General features: G+C 48.5%; 2 non-coding genes across 2 annotated transcripts; one reads left to right on the top strand and one right to left on the bottom strand.

Moving 5' to 3' along the window:
• Window positions 1–1,178: 1,178 nt before the first annotated feature.
• Trnaa-agc (transfer RNA alanine (anticodon AGC)) lies at window positions 1,179–1,251 on the bottom strand. The gene has a single exon. It is a non-coding gene; the product is annotated as a tRNA-Ala (tRNA).
• A 6,540-nt stretch (window positions 1,252–7,791) lies between these two features.
• Window positions 7,792–7,864, top strand: Trnaa-agc (transfer RNA alanine (anticodon AGC)). Its single transcript has one exon. It is a non-coding gene; the product is annotated as a tRNA-Ala (tRNA).
• Window positions 7,865–16,281: the final 8,417 nt, after the last annotated feature.

Raw genomic sequence — 16,281 nt, 5'->3', positions numbered from 1 at the left:
ATGCCATCTTCCGAGGCATGCGACTGCAGCAGGCAGTGGGAGCAACAAAATAACCGGTCCAACACCTCAACTCGACCGATGCGATGGTGGTGGTAGCGGCTCGGGTAAATGAAGGGGGAATGAAGAATACCGGGAGTATTATTGAACTAATCTGGGAGTTCACCTGCATTCAACCCCGTGCAGGGGTGGGAATATAGTGGACAATTATAGGATTGGATAGAGAGAAGTAAATATTAGAAAGGTGCGAAGAGAATAGGGCAGAGTGCATCCATTGTGGTGGACGTCGTCGCACACAGCCCACCTCGAACACTGCAAGCTGTCGTCATGCTGCGCCCGGGAGACGTGAAGCCTCGACGGGAACGGTGGAGCATAGACGCGAGCTTGCTGTGAAGAGAAGCGAAGTCTGCGGCAGTTTTGACAACTTGAGAGCTCGCTGGACATGACAAAGGCTGAGGGGCTGCTGCTTGTTAGCGGTAGCTCGCGCTATAGGTGGACCGAACCAGCCCAGCGCAATCTGGAGACAATCTATGTCCTGCGCGGCTACCCGCGTGGACGGCGGACTACCGTTTCGAAGCCCCGACAAACCGCACGAGCGCGCAGACGCGTCCACTCTGCTCTCCGAAGCGACGGCCGAACTCCTCGACGGATGAGAATACAGTTTAAAGCATCGCAGTGTGGCAACTATAGCATTGACTGGACGTAAGCAAACCACATCGAGAACGAGCCGAACAAATAATCAAAGCAGGCAACAAATTCAGCAGCCCCCAATCGGTAAGGCGACACGGTAAAGTTGCCTAGAAAACCATTGAAGTCAGGTGAACGCTGTTCGCAGCTACACCAGAGATTACCGTCACTCCGACGTTAGAATTTTTGTGATTCAGTGATCACGTTTCGCGTGCTGGTGAGGAGTTGTATGGTTGAGGAGGAGTTGCGCCATGTTTCGGTTTTCGTGCTTTAAAATTGGCATGTTGTCCGGGAACGCAGATCCGCCCGCAATGGGGACCGAAAACAGTCGTTATTGGGCTTCATGAGCTATTCTCATGAATGGAATAAATATAGCAATACACGCTTTATTTGGAACAGGGGCTCATACGATAACAAAGTGTTTTTAAAGCATCGAAAAACGTTAATACAGGCTGAGAACGTAAGCAAAAACAGAAAATGGACAAAAAGAGAAGTGGAGGTGCTGGGTATCGATCCCAGTACCTCTCGCATGCTAAGCGAGCGCTCTACCATCTGAGCTACACCCCCGCGCTTTCAGAGACGACAATGGCCGGCTCATCAGGTGTGGACTGCACGCAGCCTTGGAATGTGGAGCACCCGAGAGTAGCCGAGGTGGCGTGGTTTAGGGCGACCGGTTTCCGCACCGGTTTTCCGTTTCACGCTGTAATGTTCGCCGTCACCTTGCACGTGCATCGAGATTGTGCGTAGGAATTTCTTGGCTTGCAGCCATAGTTTCTCCTGTAGATATAGTGTACCATCGCCTGATAAAGTGCGGGCATGCAATGCACATAACTGAGAACCGGTGGACAAGCAGTATCACAGAATCACTACATAGAGATGTGACTATGGAAGTACGAGAAGTCGGATAACTGGACATGGGGATGAGATAAAAAAAATTAATTGAAAAGAATGAATTCGAACCGTGCAAGATATGAGCAGTCGAAAGTAAATGCTGTGTATGGCACCCCACCGTATATTCCCCGCTATGCCGCTTCTGCGAAGTCCCTGCGATGCTCTTTTAAATGGGAAGGCTCTGGAACCACGCTCCAATGCCTCGCTTTCTTCTTAGGAGCTTTCGGAGAGAGCTCTGACCCGCTCCGACTTCAAAGATCAGCGCCAGCTGGTGTTGAGGGCTGTTGAGGCTGGAAGAGCTCAAGTGATCTTGTAATGACGTCTCCTCCCCATCTCTTTTCGTAATAAACACGTTTACTCTCTCTCTCTCCCTCTCTCTGTGGGAGAGGTCTTCGTCGTGCAATGAACATTACCAGCCTAATGATGACTAGTGCAGACAAGAGAGATGCTTTATTGAAAGAAAAAGGAAAGTGGACTCAGCCGATAACTGCCTTACCTGTTGAGGGCACCTCAATCAAGACTGAGTCGAGGAGGAGGATCGAGAAATAACGGTGAACGTAAAACGGCATCAAACGTAACGAAGCACGAAAAAGGCTTGCAGGCTACATATTACTTAACGTGCGGGCTTGCAAAAGAAAAAAAATGAAGCCGTTCCACTCAATAGGAAAGCTGTCGGAAGTGCAGAGCAGTGATTCACCATAATGCGCTGTATCGCCGTAATCTGATCACTGTTACCACACCATGCAATTCAAATTTCCCGCCTTCGCAGTGCTCGCGCGCCCCTGCCGGAAATTGCGCCAGCCGGAGTTCTGTTCTTTTTGTGCTTGCTTTAATTTCGTATGCTGGAGCTATTTTGCGTCATTTCGAACGCGTAATGTTTTTCTTGCGCGGCTGGAGCCTTTTTGCGGCATTTCGAACGCGCCGTTTTCTTCTTGCGGGTGTAGCTGTTCTGCGTCATTTCGAACGCGCCATTTTTTTCTTGTGCGGCTGCTTTTTTTGCTACTATCGTAAAAACCAACCCAACGAGCGTTCCTAACTAAATGAACGCGGGCGCTGCCGGTTACTTACGTATATTTTGCCTCAAATGCTCCCATAGTTTTCTTTTCGCTAAACAACGGGGAGGTGTAGGACAAGCGCCATCGGTTCACGAGTTTCGAACGCTTATGACTATATAAGCCGCTTGGCTTTCGAAGCCTCTGGCAAGGTAAATATAAATGGTAGCGAAGGTTCGGGCAAAAAGCGGTTCAGAACCTATTGCCAGCGACATCAGCATGGGGGCTTATGGGAGTGGCGATTGAAGCGCGACTAGGTGAGGAGGGAACAAACACTAGTAACAAAAAACCAAGTTTTGTTCAACAACAAAACAACAATTATATTTTACGAACTATATTTATTTCTGAATCAAATTTATTTAGGCACAGTGTATAAATAATTTATGACAATGCCGTTCATTCTCAAAAACCTTTTTTGTAGCGCCCTCTGAAGAATGGCACATGTCATTGCTTTGTGATGCAGTCCTTGTAGTGATTGGAAAGGCGCTCCTAAAGTTCGTCTGCTAGGAAACGCCCCTCGCGTGTTTTGGTGGTGCGCATTTGCATTCGTTTTTCCTTGTTAATTTGGTGTGCACTTAATTTTTGCTGTGCGTGGAGTTGCGAGGTGCGTTGTATCGTCGGTGAACACGTGTAGTACCGTGCGTGCCCGGCAGGCACGGTGAACTACGGGACGATGCTGCCAACGGTTAGAGCGGAGTGCTTTCGCCGGTACCTACGGAAACGATGTGCTGTACAAGTTGCAACAGCAACTCCCGTACACCTGGCGTTTTACTGCACCATTTTCCTCTCATTTCCACGGGTAACGCGAAACTATTGTACTGTTAATATGTGCATGGGGGTTGTGTAAGGGGACGTGGTGGTGCTTCGAAAAAAAAATGGGTCTAAAGCTTTGTAATGTCACAGTTATCTCTTGATTTCACCTCAGGCTGGCTCAGAGCAAGTTGTGTGAATTACTCTAGGACTTCTCGGCGTAGTACCACTCGAATTTAAACGAGTCGCTTTAATTGTCTATCTCAGTGTCTTGTCTATTGCATTACAACGCTTGTAGTGCTCGTTGCTTCCCGCACTTGTATGCGCAAGCATTATTTCCATCGCAGTACTGTGTTGTGCTGCTCCGTGCTGCGCTGCTGCCAGATCTTTCCTGCTATGTGCTTTTACATACTGCCGTCGCTTTCGTTTGCATTGATCCATTTTTCCTCTTTTTACTTATCTGTTGCGACACTTGCCTAATAATGCAACCAGGAAATTGCAGGTGTGAATGCTGAGTGAACTTCTGTAGAAACCCTTGTCTACTTGATAAGACGCCGGGACAGCTGCAGTGTGCTCGCTGCACTTTCGTGAATCGGCATTCCTGCGGCCCGGTTTTCTACGTCAAGATGCAGTGCCTAGTTCTTTTCTCTTGTTTCGAAGTAGTTCTGCTGTTGACGCTTTCATTGCTCATAATGCTATGTGTTACGGGTAAAGTAAATTTTTCGGCGCGTAAGGAAAATCATAATGCATGTAGTGCCCACGAACATTTTGTACTTATTGTATACGTGCTCATTTTGTGCAGTGTGGTAAATTTGTTTTATGTTCATCCTGCAATAAAATTCAAATGTCTTGGTTATAGCATGACTTTGCGTTATTTCTACTCTTAGAACAGAAGTACACAAACTGAGCAAGCATTATATAACCTTGATCTATACTTAAGGCACGCACGCCTACCTGCGTATGTGCGACGCAATTAAACTTAGCAGTGGCGTTGGTAGAAATTGGTATTCGGGGTAAGGAGTGGGTACGTTTTTTATATAAAAGGGGGGCCGGGAGAGTGGTCAAGTGTCATTTTGGGCTCTGTATCCCAAGGCAGAAAAAAATTCCGGTCAAAGGGGGGGGGGGGGGGGGGGGGTGTACGTTTGCCACCCGCTGCAATCAAAATAAACAACTGATTGCTTTTATACAGCAGTGGAAGGCATGAATACAGAACAAAGGTTCAGAGAAGATGCAAGATGCTTTTATAAACACCGAGGCGAATCATACGACAGTATGCTAAAGTGCGTTTCTCTAGTCACGAGTATAAGCTGGCGTTGACTTGAAGCACGCATGCCAAGGGCTTGCCAACTTGCGTCAGATGGCAATGACATGAGCCCTCAGCGATCAGAGTCCTGCTAAGGCTATTTTGAAGTCAAATTTTCCCGCTAATGCCACCAAAATGACGTCACTTTCTGACCGGATCTTGCGTCACATCCTGCTTATTTTTTGTTCCGCCGGAAGTGTTCCCTCCTCACACAGATGGCGCTAAGCCCCATGAGCAGCTTAAGAGCCGCCATTTTCTGAACGTATGGGCTTCTATGGAAGCTTCGCTACCAGTTATATTTACCTTGCCTCTGGGGTACGCTGCGACGACAGCGCTACAACGGAACGCCCTCTACTTGGATCTGATGACAAGGCGAGCGCCTAAAGTAGTGCTCTGCACTTAAAAAGAGATATAAGGGCGCACGGTTACACCTTTCTCCTTCTCTCTGAGCACGCACGCGCGGGCATGTGTGTGTGCGTGCGTGCCTCTGCGTGTGCGTGTGTATGTGTGTAAGAGGGTGCGTTGAGCTTAAGTGGTAAGGAAGGGGTTGGGGTAAGCCCCCTGTATCCAGGAGGTCGCGAGCCTGCGCTACATACCCGGCTGGTTGCACAAGAGCGAGTTGGCGCTCCGGGACCGAGCTGGTCAGCACCGTCCCCCACTGCTCAGGGCATGTGGAGAGGATCAGGGGAGGGTGGTCATGACAGGAGTATTATACTACGTTGTCAGCTGAAAGTTGCGTGTCGCACTGTGGGCAGCCATTGTAGGGGAAGAAGGTTGGAGCGACGTGGTACAAGAGAGAGAGAAATAACTTTATTATGTGTGTTGGGTAGTTGGACGTGGTGGGTGCCCCTAGTCCAGGGCTCCAGTCTCCAGGGCGCCGGTGGCTGCTCTGGCGATCGTTCGGCACTGCTCGTCGTAGTCGGCGCTACACAGTGCCTCACTTGCTCCTCTGTTAGAGGGTTTTGTGAATTTTGTGGCACCCTGCTGCCGTATGGTAGATGGTGGCTACTTGGTTGCACTTGGGGCACAGCTTCGGGTATTGGGTTGGGTACAGTTTGTGTAGACGGGAGAGGTGAGGGAAGGTGTTCGTTTGGATTGAGCGGAGTGCTGTTTGATCCTGTCCTTGCAACTTGGGATGAGGATGTGGGAATTCAATTCGGGTTGCTTTGTAGTAGCTTAGAATTTCTGAATATGTGGGCATAACAGGAACAGGAAACTCTTCTTGAGCAGGCGTTGCGGTGTCCACCCCTAGGTGTGACAATTTACGCCTGCTGGTGGTCTTTCCTTTCCTTTTTCTTGACAATAAATTCATTCATTCATGTCAGCTCGGGGAAGGGAGGCGCGAGCCCAGGCGTGAGCCTGTTGATTGCCCTCTAGAGCTTCATGGCCAGGGGCCCATATGATTTTGATTGGATTATTTGATTTGTAGCCGATTGCTAATCTGTGGGCTGTTTTGCCGATGCGCCCTCTCGCCCACTGCCTGAAGGCGTTTTGGGAGTCAGAAACAATGTTCATTCGTGCATCCTGCTGACCTGAAATGACAGCTAGAGCGATTACCGCTTCTTCTGCTTCAATAGGTGATGACTTCCGCACGCTAGCAGTTATGGTGCGTTGCTGTATTTGGTTGTAAGAAGGTGTGGTAGTTGTTATCAGTCGCCGGTAGACAACCGCGCGATGGTTGCCAAAAGCGTGGTGGCGTGTGAGGTATATCCTTTTTTGTGTTTGAGTAATTCGGGAGGATGTAGATGTACGTTGGGTCGAGTGGAGTCAGGGCCTGCGAGGCGGGAGAGACTTGTTCGTTTCGACCGGGCTTTGCTATCCCGGGTGAGAAGTTAGCGGGCCGCGTGGGCCGCACCTCATTTCCTGCATGCAAGGCCGGTGGGGCTTGGGATCCAGATATTAGAAATCATCACCCACACATTTTACCACCCCACATTCATACTCAAGGGAGAGCTGGTCCGCTCCTCCACCGGATCTTCGTCCGATCCTCTGGCCTCGCCTTGCGCGGCACACATTGCCCACGTGCGGGGCCCTGACTCCTGCGAAGTATCGGTTGAAGCGCATTCCCGGACGACCAAAACCCCATTTTCGGCAGCAGTGGGTCTCTCTCCCTCTAGTTCCCTTTGTCTCTTTCATTCTCTCCCACTGTCTGTCTGTCTGTCTGTCTGTCTGTCTGTCTCTCTCTCTCTCTCTCTCTCACTCTCTCTCATTCTCTCTCTCTCTCTCTCGCTCTCTCTATCTCTCTCTGGATGGTTTCGGGGAGGTTGTGCAGGATCTGGACGGCTCGGGGAGGTGCGAGGCTGGCTTGTTATAGGGGGCGGGCTTGTAGCAAGTCCGTTATGATAGTCAACTAGGGCGGTTGCTGCACAGTTGCGGTAGCGTGGGTGATGGCAAGCCTTTCGGGGTCGCTGCTACAGATCGGTTCCACAGGAAGCGGCGGGGTTTATTTGCCTAGTTGAGTCGAGGACTACGAGGATTTGTGCACGACTGCTCTGTAGACTCAGCAATGTCCGTGCACAAAGTGTGAGAGTATGCGCTGTACCGTTTGTCTTAGGAGCCTCGCCCTGGCCTCGGTCCGATGTGTTTTTGTTTAGTGTTTAGTTAGTTCCGCTTCTTTTGGGAACCGTTTTAACACGCTGGTTTTTATTTGCTCATCATATTCCATTCATCAGCCCACTCTAATTTTGAAAATGCTGCTAGTCTCAGTAATGTACCGAAGGTTTGCTCAATATGCCCAGTATTTTCGGTTGTTCAAATTTCTAGACATGAACGCTGCATGCCACAGGCTTTTTTAGTCTGGAAAGGTATCACCCATATATATTCCTTGAGGAAGCGTTCTTTAACCTTTCGATTAGGCGGCCCAGTCGACTGTTAGGCGAACATACGACTCAAATTTTAGTTTTACATAGGTAGCCCAGAAACAACATCATGTTCAAAGCTCCGCATTCCGCAAAATTCTCCGCTGCTGCTTGTTGCAAGCCCCGCACCGGCATTAGAATTCACAGCGGCCAGTCCGCGGTGGGAGCCGGTTTCTTCGGCACTCTCGCGTGCTCTAGTTTCCGTCGCGGCGTTGTACGCACCTAACGGGATCCGGCTGCGTTGTCTTACCGTGGGGGTGTAGCTCAGATGGTAGAGCGCTCGCTTAGCATGCGAGAGGTACTGGGATCGATACCCAGCACCTCCATTTTCTTTTTTCTTCTTAATTTCTTTTTGTCCAACCGCTCTTAAGAAAGTGCGCATTGAGTATTCTGCTACACCATATAGGCTACACTTTGAGTGTGCGACCTTTCGAAATTTCTTATGGGACTTGTATAGATCATGTTATTCGATGCTCTTATATTTAAAGGAGTACTGACACCAAATTTTGAAACCTGAAAAAATGATATAATTGGCTTCAGTAGTTTGTACAGATGCCTCACAGAAATTTTTGCAGCGATCCGAGGCCGGAATCACATCTAAAATCGATTTTGATTGTCCCGGCCGCGAGCTTCCACAAATCGGCAGCACTAGCGCAATCGCTTTCGGCGTGACGAAACATTGGCCTGCGTGTCTGGCCGGTTCAGGGTGACGTCATATAGTCGTTTTCAGAACCGGAAACGATATCCTGCGCTGCTGTTGTCGGTGGTATTCGTTTGGGCAGGGGACGTGGGCGTAGCTGTGTGAGCAATGCTTGTAAACGTTGCGTGTTAGACGTCTTTGCTCTTCAGTTCGTTGCCGGCGCATGATGTTCGGCACTGGTGCCGGCACCGCGCGGTGCGCGATGTCGACGGGCACCGCGGCGACGCGGCGGTGCGCGTCGCCGAGCTCGCCCAAGTTGTGCTATGGCAAGCTCGCGGTATGCGAAGTACTGCTCGTGGAAGCCTGTCCGAGCAAATCGACGACGACGCCAAGATGCACTATTTTCCACGCGACGACATGCAGCGCTAAACGTGGACTGAGTTCGTGCGCGCCGGCGGCCGCAAGAACTGTCGCCCAAGCCAGCGGGCTCGGGGTTGCACGGGTCACCTTGGGTGTTGGGAACTTAAGGCTTAGTATCGTGGCGACTATTTGATCGCTGGTATCTGTACAACTGCGAATGACCATCCCTTACACAACTTTTCACCATACTATCATCCCCTTTTTCGCATATGAAGCTTTATTTTGGCAATAATTTCCGTTTCAGCGATCGGTGACCAAGACATCTGCCGCGGCCTGTTTTGATTCTAGCGCGCAGGTGGCGCCATCTTTCGGCCGCTCGCCCCACCGTGGTGCCGGCAGTGCTGGGTCGGAGCGCCGAACCTCCGCTGCCGGTCAGCGTAGGCTTACCATCGCGGCAAATATCTGAACGCCACTTTTACATTCAGCGCTGATAACAACTCCTAGCACAATTTTCAACACACTAACATCTACTTTCTCGCATGTGAAGCTTCTTTTTCGCGATCAGATTGATTAGAAGAGTGGCGACAAGCTGTTGCTATCACGGTCTGCGCCGGTTCGAGCCGCAGTGATATTAAAAACGGACGACGGCGAAGACATCGCCGGCCTAATCGCCTGGCCAAATAAAGTTGTTCTGTCTGTCGGGTGGCAGTGGCTCATCCGAGTCTGACGATTCAGACGCTATGTCGACTGCGCGGGCGAGTGCGGACCATGTGAAATGGTAGCAGACGATGCGGCGAACGCATGGAGGAAAGAAAAACGTCCCCGACGTCACGAGTGAGACCGTGACGTAAGGCTGGCCCGCTTGCAGGCTGGCCTTCGAACGGCCATTTTCCCGCCGCGCAGCGACCAAATTTGAAATTGGTTGCAATAAACGTGCAATAATTAATTCTGTGTTGGCGGCTGACGGCTTTCGGTTCGATTTTCGTAATTACTGGGCCAATAGGTATTCTTTACAGCATAAAAACTGAAAGCGAGAAATTTCGTGTCAGTACTCCTTTAATATACCTGAACATTACACTTTTACCGAATGTTAGAGCATAATACAAGTATCCGAGTTTGCATCAACGGGCAACATATAGCCGCCCCAAGGTGTGTGCTGGGTACTGTATCATTCCAGCGACACAGTCTGGCGAATGTTTAAACGCAGATGCGATTTATGGTTTCCTTTTGGGCCATTTGCGACGTCGTACGGCAGTACGTATATATACTTGACATCTAAAGTGTACGGAGAATCTAATTTCAGGAGTAGCGGAATTAATGAAACAGAAAAGGGAAGACATTAAGAGCAGATAGAAAGTGAAAAAATGAATTCAGTATGGAAACAACAACTAAGAGTTGGGTATTCAGGAAGGTACTCTTCGTAAACTTCCGGTTATTTTCTTCGTTTTTGTTTGTCTTCAACTGAACGTAAACTGGGTCATCGTATTGATCAAAGCCGAATGAGCTTGGCGCATTGCTTGCGAAAGAAAAAAATCGCTCTTCCCTGGCCAGCCCAGACCCGGATATCCAGCTAACACTTGTGACATCAGCACGGCATGCCAGCCGAAGTCAAGCCAACCCGGACTAGGGATGCCTTCAATGGGGCGAGGCCCACATCAGGCCCTCTTATCCTCTCTCTCTCTCTCTCTCTCTCTCTCTCTCTCTCTCTCTATATATATATATATATATATATATATATATATATATATATATATATATATATATATATATATATATATATATATATATATATATATATATATATATGCATATATCATACATATATCTATTGTTACGTGGCGGCAGTAGAGATGACATGAACGATGAGACAGTCGAACGATGTATTTACAGCTTATTTACATGGCTGCAAACCCTGAGCCCGCGAAGGCAGCGCGCCCCCACCGATCCTTTTCGTCGTCGTAGGCTGGGATCACAAACCACGCTGCATTGTCCTCTTCGTCGTCTTTTAAGTGCGAATGCACTTCTTAAGCGACCCTGAACCTGCGTCCAGCGGCGATGTCCGCGCACGTGGAGATGGGCGCGCGCAGCCTGGCCGCTGACATGGCACATACCCACGTGGGGGATTGGCCAGGAATCTCCTCGTCTTCCTTGGCAACGGGGGGAGATGGGCGCGCGCTGCCTGGCCGCTGACATGGCACATACCCACGTGGGGGATTGGCCAAGAATCGGGCGTGAGAAGGGCTAATGCACCTGCTTAAAGGAGTACTGACACGAAATTTCAAAGCTGAGATCCGCTCTAGCAATCAAGTACAACGACAACACAAATAGGTGTCTGTGAATAAATGCATCTTTCTTTCTTTGTAGTTGTGGGTGTGTGTGTGTGGGATCTCACTTTCGCGAACATTACCGAACCGCGCAAATTCAACTCGTGCATTCGCACTTTCCCATTCTTCCCCTCGGGGAAATGCGGGGAATTTTTCGTAACATGGCCCCCCGGTTGAAAACGACCGCCCCGGTTGACGCCGCGGCAGTAGGTTATGTGGTGAGGACGAAAGATGAGATGACAATGTACAGTGAAGTCTTTGCCACCACATAGGATGATGATGTCGTCGGTGATGCCTGGTCCCGCGACACGATCTCGTCAAGGCACCGACGAAACGTCTGAGGTAGCCAGAACCACGTCGGACTACTGGGCTGGGGAAACGGCATCTTGCGTTGGTCACGCCTCGTCTCGTCTGGTCACGGCAGGTCTGGATGGGCTGGTCACAGGCTGGGGACGCGGGGCGGGGGACGCGGTCGAGTTCAGGTCGCGTAAGGGCTGGGGCTGTCCGGCGCGGCCCGCTTACCCTCGACGGGTGCGCTTGCGCCGAGACGCTGCGAATCGATGACCAGGGTAGCGATGAACCGACCCGCACACCCCACCAAAAATGTTACGTGGCGGCAGTAGAGATGACATGAACGATGAGACAGTCGAACGATGTATTTACAGCTTATTTACATGGCTGCAAAGCCTGAGCCCGCGCAGGCAGCGCGCCCCCACCGATCTTCTTCGTCGTCGTAGGCTGGGATCACAAACCACGCTGCATTGTCCTCTTCGTCGTCTTTTCGTAACAATATATAAATATGTATATATATATATATATATATATATATATATATATATATATATATATATATATATATATATATATATATATATATATATATATATATATATATATATATATATATATATATATATATTTATATATATATGTGTGTGTGTGTGTGTGTGTGTGTATTTCATGAGGTACAGGGTGTTAGCGTTTCTGTATTCGCGCCTCATCAAGCACACCAAATTTCGGAAGCGGCCGCATGCCTTTCGACCCCTCCTAGGATATGGCAGTGTCTATACTTGTGTAGAGTACTGGTTGTGTCAGAAAAGAAACAAATATTCAGGCAAATAATATTCGGTATTCTTTTGGATACTCGAATTTAGTTTCTTTCTTTAGCAATCGTACGTAATCGATTCGAATTAAAATTGTCCTTAACTCTGTATTTCTGAATAGCGGCGGCAATATAAAATAACTATCTTCATCATGGTATAAAAAGAGAGGGAGAGAGAAAGAAACCTGAACGCGAGCAATATAATTGTAGTGCCAGTAATGCTTCAGCACTACTTTTCCTTCATTTAGTACCGTCGGCGCGTTTCTGATTTCGGCGAAAGGGTAAGGTGGACACTGAACAGAGGTTTTAAACAATGACCTCTGTTCAAAAGCATCAGCTAACGCTGCGCTGCCTTTGCTCGTCCGTTTCGGCTGCTTATCCTCGCTGCAGCCTGTGAATTCTCCCATCGCCTCTCTTGTTCTGGATCACTAAGACCACTAGTATAACAGGAGAGGCAATAGTTATATTTAAGTTTAATCCGACATTTAAGTTTGTCCACGTTCGTCTGGGCTATGAGGCACGACTTTATGGAGCACAGCATCATTGTATTCAGTGTTTATGCGCCAAGTTGTGAATGGCCGTATAGACACTGAAAATGTGGAAGAGAAGCATGCATGAACTTAGTCTTCCGGTTCGCTTGTTCGGAGGAACGTATAAGTGCAAAAGCCGTGAAAGTATAGGCCAGTCTCAGGACAAGCGCGTTGCGTGAGGCTCCTAGCTGTTACGGGGACCTTACACATCCTTCACCGCATGAGGAGGAAAACGTTTTGAAGAGTGACTTTTACAGAAGTATTGTAAGAGCCCAGATGCCGGGGCAGAAACTTGTGCTCTAAATTGAATCTATCAAGAAAATAACCGAAAACACAGAGAAACCTTTTGTAGTGAGTAGTAGCACCTGCCAAGTTTGCCGGAATGGCATTTGGGAGATCTGACCGGCAGGGGGGATAGGGGGGGATACAGAAATTAGTGGCACCATACTGGAATCACTTACCTGCATTTGCAATTTATTACAACAGAGCAGGAGCCGAACAGTTTTGCCCAAACTACTAACAAGCTACACCAATGGTCAGTTGCTAAACCTTCGACATGGCTGCCACCGCCCTTTTCAGGAAGTCCTGGGAATACGGTCAGGCGTCATGAAGTTCCCTCCTGCGACACTTCGACAAAAGAGCGTTGCCCAGGGCTGTGTCAGACATGGATGCTTGGAACTGGGTGCAATTTTTATTTACTGTGCTGAACTGCCTCCCGCAGTGGGCGTTTCTGTGGTACTAACGAATTCAACTTGCGCGCATAGGCGGCTATTCTTTTTAAGCTCTTCATGGACAACGATGTCGTGGTGACATTCTGGCGAATAAAATTGCTGATAGATTGGATGGTAAGGCTGCACTCCGAAGTTACATAGACATTTCGCAGGTCCCATACCAGCACATGAAGCCACGTCTATGAAGAAAACTCCCGCAACAATGACAACGAGAATGGGACGAGCAAATTCTTGAGAAATTACATTGATTAAACCAAAGTTGGGTCGATATACTACAGAAAAATGAAACAGATTTACTGAATAATCGATGTGCAGACTCAGAATTGCTCACACGTACGATACTCATTCTTACTTATTAAAAAGCACCGAAATACCAGTATGCAACATATGTGGAGGATGGCTCTGTTCTCCATATCTTAATTGAATGCTCAGGACTTGAAGATGCTAAACGCCGTCACTTTCCCGAGGTTTATAGATATGCCATACCCCTATACCCCTCGCTATTTTTAGCAGATGAACCTACGTTTACCATGAATCACCTTTTAACTTACATTTAAGATATCGGATTTTTAAAACTTATTACCTACCGCGCGTAATTCCAACATTGTATGCGCCAAGAGCTTTACATTTTTGACAACATTTTAGGCTGAGGGTCTTTTACACCCCATACCGATGATTTATTTTTGGCCTTCTCACGTTCCTTCAAATTGTATTTTACTGAGTGAAAGATCACACACTCTGACATCGCGCTCTTTGGCCTGGATGCCCTTGTGCCATGAACACATTCATGCATACATACATACATACATACATACATACATACATACATACATACATACATACATAAATGCATGCATGCATGCATGCATACACGCATACATTCATACATACATGGATACATGCATACATACATACATGCATACATACATACATGCATGGACATACATACATACATACATACATACATACATACATACATACATACATACATACATACATACATACATACATACATGCATGCATGGATGCATTCATACATACATACACACATTGATTGATTGATTGTGGGGGTTTAACGCGCCGACGCAACGCAGGCGATGAGGCGCGCCGTAGTGGAGGGCTCCGGATTAATTTTGACCACCTGGGGATCTTTAACGTGCGCCGAAATCTCGTACACACGGGCGTTTTTGCTTTTCGCCTCCATCGGAAAAGCGGCCGCCGCGGCCTACATACACACACACACGTACATACATACATACATACATACATACACACATACATACATACATACATACATACATACATACATACATACATACATACATACACACATACATACATACATACATACATACATATATACATACATACATACATACATACATACATACACACACACATAAGTTACCGGTCCCGCGAATATAGCGCGCGGCCGTGAGGACAGCAGCCACTGTCGGGGACGTAGGCACACTGACCACACAGGTCACGCGCGCTACCTTTCCATTTTCTGTTTCATCTTCAGTTTATTAGTCATTCCAAAAAGTTGTACAGTAATATTATTATACAAACGAGGGTCCTAAAGTTAAAAACTGTAACGGGAACCTCGATGAATACCAACAAACAATAAATAAAAGCAACTAAACAAGCAACATATAGTACGAGTGGATGGCAATCAATTATAAAATATATTGGGGTGAGTAATCATTGCTAAGTGACACACCAGGCAACGAAAAGCAACTTATTAGCTTGCTCGCTGCTTCCTCTCTTGGGTGTGCATGGATGTTTATCCGTCCAGCGCCGCATGGTGGAGTCAGTTACTACCTCTCAAAAAACAAACTGCGCGCAAATTAACGGGGACAGCAACACATGAACACTTCACAAGCGCAGGCTCAACTCTTTTCAGATACCACACTTCCTTCCCTTCAACACAACAGTTCAACCAAAGTTAGTTATGGGAGGACACCGAAGAGTTAGAGTTCAAGGAGAATACCTCAAGAGCGACAAAATGGAATAAACGTGTTTACAATCCCATCCAAAGCACAGGACGGCGTTCCCTGGTGTTCCGGCGAAGCCGACGGGTGGGTAGAAGCAAGGGGCACTCGGTGCGCTGTGAGCCATGTCCCTGGCCTCCCGTGGGAAGGGCTCGCTGGAAAGAAGCACTTGGTTAGCCGAACTTTGTACCATGTTTGGATAGACACCGCCAGCTGCGTCTCCGGTCATTGACGACAGTGATACTTGTAGCGCTAGGCATTCAGGGGAGCTGCCAGGGCCGTGGACGCTTGGCCGGCCTGCTATCGGCTGAGGTTGCCATACCTGATCCAGGTGGTGAGTTCATTGGCGCCCATCGTCCAACTGCAGCTGCACTGGGAATTATGTTGCCTGGTGACAATGGCGGGCATCCAACTCTTAGTCAGACGGAAGTTCTTGGCGAACACCCTGTCTCCTGGTTGTGCTTGCTCCCTCGTCTTAGCTCTTTGATAACGATCACACTTCTGAGCGAGTTGTTTCTGGAGGACCGTCGTTCGTAGGTCCGGCCGAAGCAGACCCAACGTTGTCCTGAGCTACCGTCTCATTAGCAGCTCGGACGGGCAGCACACGGTTACTTCGTGGGGCGTCGACCGATATGCTGACAGTATCCTTGCGATTTGTGCGTGCAGGTCCCCTGTGCCAACTTTCTGTAGTTTTACATTCATCGTTTGAACATCCCTCTCTGCAGCACCGTTAGAGGCACGATGATAGGGCGGCACCACCACCCGCTTCACGTGGTTCTTCTTCAACATGAGGCCATTGTCCGATACCACCATATCTGGGAGGCCGTAGTTCGCAAGCATGACTCGCATGTACGCAATTGTACTTCCCGCTGATGGCGATCACACTAACCCATTGAGTTGTGTCCGCGTGTTTCCGGAACCCAACCTCGTCCCCGCAGATACTGCCTAAACATAGTGATCCCAAACACGAGAAGTGCCTCTCTATCCAGCTGACTGTAGTTATTTTTCTGCGGCGGTGAGGCTTCGTGTCACGAAAGCTATCTGCCGCTCTTCTCCCGAAGCCTC

This window comes from Haemaphysalis longicornis, unplaced genomic scaffold (assembly GCF_048455015.1).
Source record: "Haemaphysalis longicornis isolate Haplotype H1 unplaced genomic scaffold, Haemaphysalis longicornis Haplotype H1 scaffold_5, whole genome shotgun sequence".
Lineage (NCBI taxonomy): Eukaryota > Metazoa > Arthropoda > Arachnida > Ixodida > Ixodidae > Haemaphysalis > Haemaphysalis longicornis.
This window is presented reverse-complemented; position numbering and strand designations above follow the sequence as displayed.